This window comes from Triticum dicoccoides, chromosome 7B, assembly GCF_002162155.2.
Source record: "Triticum dicoccoides isolate Atlit2015 ecotype Zavitan chromosome 7B, WEW_v2.0, whole genome shotgun sequence".
Classification (NCBI taxonomy): domain Eukaryota; kingdom Viridiplantae; phylum Streptophyta; class Magnoliopsida; order Poales; family Poaceae; genus Triticum; species Triticum dicoccoides.
Window position 1 is genome coordinate 504,372,901 of NC_041393.1, and position 7,710 is coordinate 504,380,610.

Consider the following 7,710-nt stretch of genomic DNA (forward strand, 5'->3'; position numbering starts at 1 on the left):
CGTCATGAGTGTTGGTCCAACCTGTCAGCCGCCGGTGGCCACCAGGGGCAACTCTGGGCTGGCCTACCGGAAGTTTGGACAATCTGGTGTGCCCTGAGAACGAGATATGTGCAACTCCTATCAGGATTTGTCGGCACATTCGGGCGGCTTTGCTGGTCTTGTTTTACCATTGTCGAAATGTCTTGTAAACCGGGATTCCGAGACTGATCAGGTCTTCCTGGGAGAAGGAATATCCTTCGTTGACCGTGAGAGCTTGTGATGGGCTAAGTTGGGAAACCCCTGCAGGGTATTATCTTTTGAAAGTCGTGCCCGCGGTTATGTGGCAGATGGGAATTTGTTAATATCCGGTTGTAGAGAACTTGACACCAGATCCGAATTAAATCGCATCAACCGCGTGTGTAGTCGTGATGGTCTCTTTTCGGTGGAGTCCGGGAAGTGAACACGGTCTTGGTGTTATGTTTGTGTGTAAGCAGTTTCAGGATCACTTCTAGCTTCTCGACCGTTCCGTTGCTTCTCTTCTCGCTCTTACTTGCGTATGTTAGCCACCATATTTTCTTAGTGCTTGCTGCAACTCCACCTCATTACCATTTCCTATCCATAAGCTTAAATAGTCTTGTTCTCACGGGTTTTGAGATTGCTGAGTCCTCGTGACTCACCAGATACTATCACACCAGTTGCAGGTGCCGATGATACCAGTGCAGGTGATGCAACCGAGCTCAGACGGGAGCTCAATGAAGATCTTGGTCGTTGCTATGTTTCGTTTCATGTTGATCAGTAGTGGAGTCCAGTTGGGACGATCGGGGATCTAGCAGTTGGGTTATCTTCTTTTCTTTTGGCTTCGTCCGTAGTCGGACTATGTGTGTACTCTGAATGATGTATGATTTATTTAAGTACTTGTGTGAAGTGGCGATTGTACGCCAACTCTTTATCCCTTTCTTGTTCATTACATGGGATTGTGTGAAGATGACCCTTCTTGCGACAAAACCACAATGCGGTTATGCCTCTAAGTCGTGCTTCGACACGTGGGAGATATAGCCGCATCGTGGGTGTTACACTGTCTTCCATCAGTGCTCTTTGCTTGTTACGCACAAAGATGATATCCTTCGTTAGTTCACCTTGGTTGCGTTGGAGATGCAGTTGTCTTTCACGTTGGTGCAATTTTATCACACAATTGGCTATGGACCAAATGTTTCCTCAGAGAAGGATCGACGTTGGTACTAAGAGCATAAGTTTTGTATTGATTTCTAAGCCTGCTCACAACTTTGTCTCCAGCTCCCCTGTAATTTTATTTGTCCAGCTATTAACTTTGATTTAAAAAATGGTGTGGACTAAAAACCCGGATGGACGTAGTAGCCCTCCATTTTTATTTACTCTGCATATCAGATTTGACTGAAGTCAAACTTTGTAATACTCTCAAACCTTTCCGATAATTGAAATTAAAATTCTTTATTTGTACACACTCTCACACGTTTCCGATAATTTGGCGCAGGTGTGGTTGTTCACTTAAGGGAGGGTAGTGTACCACACGTGAAGGACAGGAAGTGTGACCAGGACGCGTGGGCGTGGATCGTTAGTTCATCGGAAGTAGTACTCCCTCTGTACATTAAATAAAGAGTTTCGTTTCATACTTACACAATTTAAAATGATTGTTATGGAGAGAATAAGAAAACCACTCCACTATATATTAGTCGTATACACACGAGAGTACTATATGGACGCAGCTTCATTGACTTAGTGTACCTGCCTTTGGGTTGATGACAGGTGGGCCAAAAATGTGGCTGGCTCACCTGTCATACAGCCAAAAGTAGATGGAGTGAAGGCACCGGAGCTCAGTCCATACTACACTAGTATATATATAAGCGGGAGCCTCAGCGCTAGTTCGCTAGGGTTTGCACTCTCCACACGCTCACCGCAATACATATATGTTACACGCTGGAGCCTCGGCGTTCATTTGCTAGGGTTTGCTATATTCATAGTCTCTCACCCTCTCTTCACCAGATCTAAACAAGATTGCGTTGGCCTCTTGTCTCTCTCCCCCCTCACAGCTGGTGAAGGAGGCGTCCGTATCCCGTCACACCGGGAAGGGGAGGAGGTGCAGCGTTAACTCTATCGCCTTCGGTGAGGGAGGCAATCCACTGCCGGCTGCACTGTTCTCTTTCACCCAACGCCTTTGTGGGAGGGCCACCGACCCCTTCTTCCTCGCTGCCGTACGTAGTGTGGGCAGATCCGGCCTCCCGCCGCACGCCTTGCCACATCCCGACGACCCTAAGGTATAAGTTTCTTTGAAACCGTCATTGCTCTAGCTGCATGTGGATCTTTTTCGATCTGTAGTCGAATCTAGGTCTTGGTTCAAAGAGGAAAGAAAGGTGTGGTGGGGTGGAGCATGAATCTAGGACGTGGTTCAATGAGGAAAGGAGGGAGGAAAAGTAGTATAGACTGGCTATCCAGCCGCTTTGTTGGTCAAAAAGGGAAAAAGGGGGTAACCCAGTACACACATCTGTAAGGAACCGATCTCTTTGTTGAAAAGGGAAAGACACTGGGGGGGGGTCGGGTAGTTTGTGCAGGACTAGATTTGCTGCCCTCACATAGGAAAAAAGTTCAAAGAGAACAAATATGGGACCAACGCAGATATGTTGCTTGGCTACATACTCTGCATCACCCATTTATACGTGTGGACGCACATGGTGCTAGCATGTCCCATACAGCTATGATGCTTGTTGCTTTGTTACAACAAACTCTGCATCACCCCCTTTATAAGTAGATGGAAGCACATATTGTTGTTTCGCCCACTCTCCCCTGGAACTGTTTATGCTTTTCGTTAATCTAATGCCGCTGGTAAAATTAAGCAATGCCACTCTCAGAATTAATTAACTACTGAATCTTAGTTCAAAACTGCAACACTTGTTAGGAATGGTACTATCCTGCTTTGTAGTTCTTTCTACATGTTTAACCAAGGTATTGTTAAGATAATGTCTCCTTAAAAATGAATCAGTTGCATTGCTTTAGGAATGGTACTTTTCTGCTTTGTCGTTCTTTATACATGTTGAACCAAGGCATTGTTAAGATAATGTCTCAGTCAATATGAATGAATCACACTAATGGAGAATTGCTCCTCTCCTGCTTTGTTTCCCATTAAGACAAGTCATCAACCGTTATTTCTCAGTAATTGTTTCCCTTATACCTATTGTTGCTTACAAGGATATCAAAATTAAAGCTCGGTTTTATTCCGACTTCAATTTTAGTTGAACTGCACAAAAGGAGCCAATGTGTCCAAGGCAAATTGCTGTGTTACTGGGTCCAGTTGGTCGTTCTACTTTGCAGAAAGAAGTAGTCACTGGATGCGGTACATTACAAAAGGAATGACCGAGAAGCATTACAGAGTATTATTAGACACCGGTGACATGACTAGTCTGTAGAGACCATTGGCAATTTAACAACACGTGGAGTGCCGTGGGCAAAAAGTGCCCAAACAAGTACAAGAAGCTAACACAGGACACGATCATAGGCATTACATATTTTGAATGGGAAAAGCTTGTCAAAGTTTAATCATTGATGTTAGCAATAAGACGTTATTTTAATATATTGGAATTGGAAAACCTTGTCAAAATTTGCTCATTGATGTTAGCAAGAAGACGTTAGTTTAATATATTGGAATTGGAAAACCTTGTCAAAATTTGCTCATTGATGTTAGCCAGAAGACATGCATTTGATATTTTTGAGTGGGACGCCCTTGCTGTGAGCAGCGTCGAGTGTTTTTCCCTATTCCTGTGTTCAGTTTAGAAGTAAATAGTTACTCTGCTGAGATATTCCTGTGTTAAGAGTTTGTTCTGAATATTGTCTATGTAATGCCAGGCCTTGTGTTTGATTGCAAAGTTGAGCTTGGAATGTTGTGGCATGCGGCATCACGAGCTGTTCACCGTGCCTCCTGAGAATAATGCTTCGTATTGTTTTGCATGTCGATATAATGCCAGTGATTTGCTTGTTAAGAAGATCATCCTCTTCTGTTGTTTCCGTGCGTAAGAAGTTCATGGTCTGATGTTTCATTCATAGCCTATACGACATGTCGGGTAGGTTAGACGTGAAACCATATGATCTTTCGACCAACTCATGATATTAGGCCGTGATTGGATCGTTGTTTTCCAACCAAAACCGCTTGTAAAGCTTACGCTTGTAAATTAAAGCAGATGGTCTCGGGCGAAGGCGCTTGGTTGGTCGATTTTGACTAATAAAATATCGGAAGTACTTCACACACGATAAAAATGCTGAACGACACTCGGACGATTGCTAATACAGCCGTTAGCTGCTGTTTCAGCCTTGCCCATGGATGGCATGATACGCACATCGTGCATGTATCGTCTGGTAATGTCGTCCATATAGCAATGCTCGTAAAATATACACTGGTCTCTCAAATTACACAGTAACCCGCCGGTTTTACTTATAGACCTCGGGCCTTCCGATGACGAGTAAATTACACTTGTATGTTAATACAGGTTTGAAATAAACCAGAGCTCCCAAGCGCGGCCTTACCGTTTCATGCCGTCTTAGTTTCTCGAAGGTGCTCATAGGTGTCCGATGATCCTGGCTTCCTACATGAGCAGCGGGCGCTGTATCAGACCTCCGAAGGGCCCGTGAGGCCCTCTCCGTTGTCCTTCTAGTTGTTGCGCTCGCCGTGGCGCCGAGCATTGTTAACATGGTCAACGAACATGAGGATTCAGGAGATGACTTTATTTTGACTGGATGACACTAGGGACCCACGAGGGCCATAGCCGTACGTACGCAAGTGCCTTCTTATTATGTACAACTATATATTTTTTTGCTTTCTCCTGGTTTCCTGACATCATGGTCCCACACCATTGTCAACCTATGTAGTCAACATAAACGAGAGAATTGCACAAGGTGCAGCCGACAGCTGGGACCAAGCAGCTCGAGCAGTATTTGTGTTTTTGAGGCGTGAGCACTGCAGAGTTTTTCTTGGCGATGATTTCGTTGTTGTTCAGAGGAGAGCAGGGTATTAACTGGGCAGGCTGTGGCCCGTCTAGCCCAGGCCAGATATCCAGCCTAGATACTACTTTTTTCAAGATGAAAATGGCTAGCCCAGCTATACGTCTTTTTGAGGAATACCCAGGCAAGGTCAACTTGTTATTCTCCGCCCCGCTGTGCTGCAAATCTTTCCTAGGAGGGATGCATTAGGCTTAACAGGAAAATGGGCTTTAAAAATAATAAATGGGATGTAATTATTAAAACTGGGCAGTAACTATAAAAAAATGCACCAAACACGAAATTAGTTTATAAAATATTATTTATGGATTTTGAAAATCTTAAATTTTCATTGTTGCGCGTGCAATGTTTCGTAGGATTTTTACGTAATACAAATTTATATTTAGTCTGAATAGAAATTTCAGGATAAAAATATTTCGAATCCCATCAAAATGTGGGAAATTTTATTGAATTTTGTCTTCAACGATTGGTTGAAATTATTAATCATTGTCCTAGCTAGAAAATGGGTTGTACTTTTAACAAACTGTAAATGGGCTGTTGTAAATTCCATTAGAATTCAAAAATGGGATGTACATTCTTACAAAACGCAAATGGGCTATAAGTTCTCTGCCACACACTTGTGGGCCTACTAAGTGACGCGTCCCCTAAAAAAATAAGTTGACGCGTATGCAAGGCTTTGTCAACTTATTATAGTCAACACACGGTTCTAGCAGTAGTGGCCGTTGGATGTCTATCCAACGGATGTCGTGCTTCTTCTTCAATCTCGGATATTCTTAGCTTCGGCCACCCAAAAAATGATTCCTCCCCCTGACATCTGGGGCGCACCGTTTCGGAGGCTGACCTGTGGGCCTACTAAGTTGTAGCGTACAAAGGGCTTTGTCAACTTAGTCAATATAAACGATTCTAGCTTCACTCACCGTACGATGTCCATCCAACGGCCGTAGTGCTTCTTCAACCTCTGGTCTTCTTGGTCCAGCCGCCTAGAGCAGCACCGGTCATGCCGCCTGCTCCTGCCTCCCGTGGCCGGCTGTGCTGCCGCGGAGGCCTCACCGCCCCCATACTACTCCCATCGCTGGCCAAGCCATCCCTCCACTCACCCACACCCCCTATTATTCTGCGGCGACGGCAGCCTCACACCGCAGTTGAACCAGTGAACCCTCGTACTCCTCTTTGCGCGGGCTTCCACTGCTGCGTCTTCCCCGGCTCCGCGTCGTCCCCTTCCTAGGCGTCATCGTCGTCCACCGCCCTGGTGCTCTCGGCGCGGCGTGGTCAACGTGGTCAACGACCGACTTCCATCGGAAGAGTACTGTACGTGGAGAGGCTGACAGCTGGGTCCACGACGGCCGCAAGGAAGTGCCTCCTTATTATGTGCAAAATAATTATTCCTCCATCTGACAGTAGGGACCCGCCGAACGGGCCACCTTATTTCGCGAAAAAAAATGTTTCCCCCCTGACTGCAGGTACCCACCAGACGGGCCACCGTATTTCGCGAAAAAAATGTTCCCCCCGCTGTCAGCTCGGACCCATAGGAAGTGCCTCTTTATTACGGACAAGAAAATGAATACTCCCCCTGCTAGCTGGGACTCACCTTGGTGGGAAGCTGACTTGTGGGCCTACTAAGTTGACGGGCACGGAGGGCTTTGTCAACTTAGTCAATATATACGATTCTAGCTCTAGTGACCGTACGATGTCCATCCAACGGCCGTAGTGCTTCTTCAACCTCTGGTCTTCTTGCTCCAGTCGCCCAAAGCAGCGCCGGTCGTGCCGCCTGCTCCTACCTTCTGTGGCCGGTTGTGCTGCTGCGGAGGCCTCACTGCCTCCATACTACTCCCACCGCTGGCCAGGCCATCCCTCCACTCCACTCACCCAAACCGCCTGTTATTCTGCGGCGATGGCAGCGCAGCCAAACCAGTGAACCCTCGTACTCCTCTTCGCGTGGGCATCCACTGCCGCGTCTTCCCCGGCTCCGCGTCGTCCCCTTCCTAGGCCGCCCCGTCGTCCACCGCCGTGGTGCTCTCGGCGGCGTGGTCAATGTGGTCAACGACCGAATTCCATCGGAAGAATACTGTACGTGAAGAGGCTGACAGCTGGGTCCACGGCAGCCGCAAGGAAGTGCCTCCTTATTATGCGGAAAATAATTATTCCTCCACCTGACAGCAGGGACCCACCGGACGGGCCACCAGTATTTTGAGAAAAAAACGTTTGCCCTGACTGCTGGGACCCACCCGACAGGCCACCGTATTTCGTGAAAAAAATATCCCCCCTGCTGTCAGCTCGGACCCACCGGAAGTGCCTCCTTATTACGCACAAAAAAATGAATACCCCCTTCTAGCTGGGACCCACCTTGGTGGGAGGCTGACTTGTGGGCCTACTAAGTTGACGGGGACGAAGGGCTTTGTCAACTTAGTCAATATAAACGATTCTAGCTCCAGTGACCGTAGATGTCCATCCAACGGTCGTAGTGCTTCTTCAACCTCTGGTCTTCTTGCTCCAGCCGCGCCCAAAGCAGCGTCGGTCGTGCCGCATGCTCCTGCTTCCCGTGGCCGGATGTGCTGCCGCGGAGACCTCACCGCCCCTACTATTCCCACCGCTGGCCAGGCCCTACGGCGATGATAGCCTCATACCGCAGCCGAACCAGTGAACCCTCGTACTCCTCTCCGCGTGGGCTTCCACTGCCGTGTCTTCCCCGGCTCCCCGCCGTCCCCTTCCTAG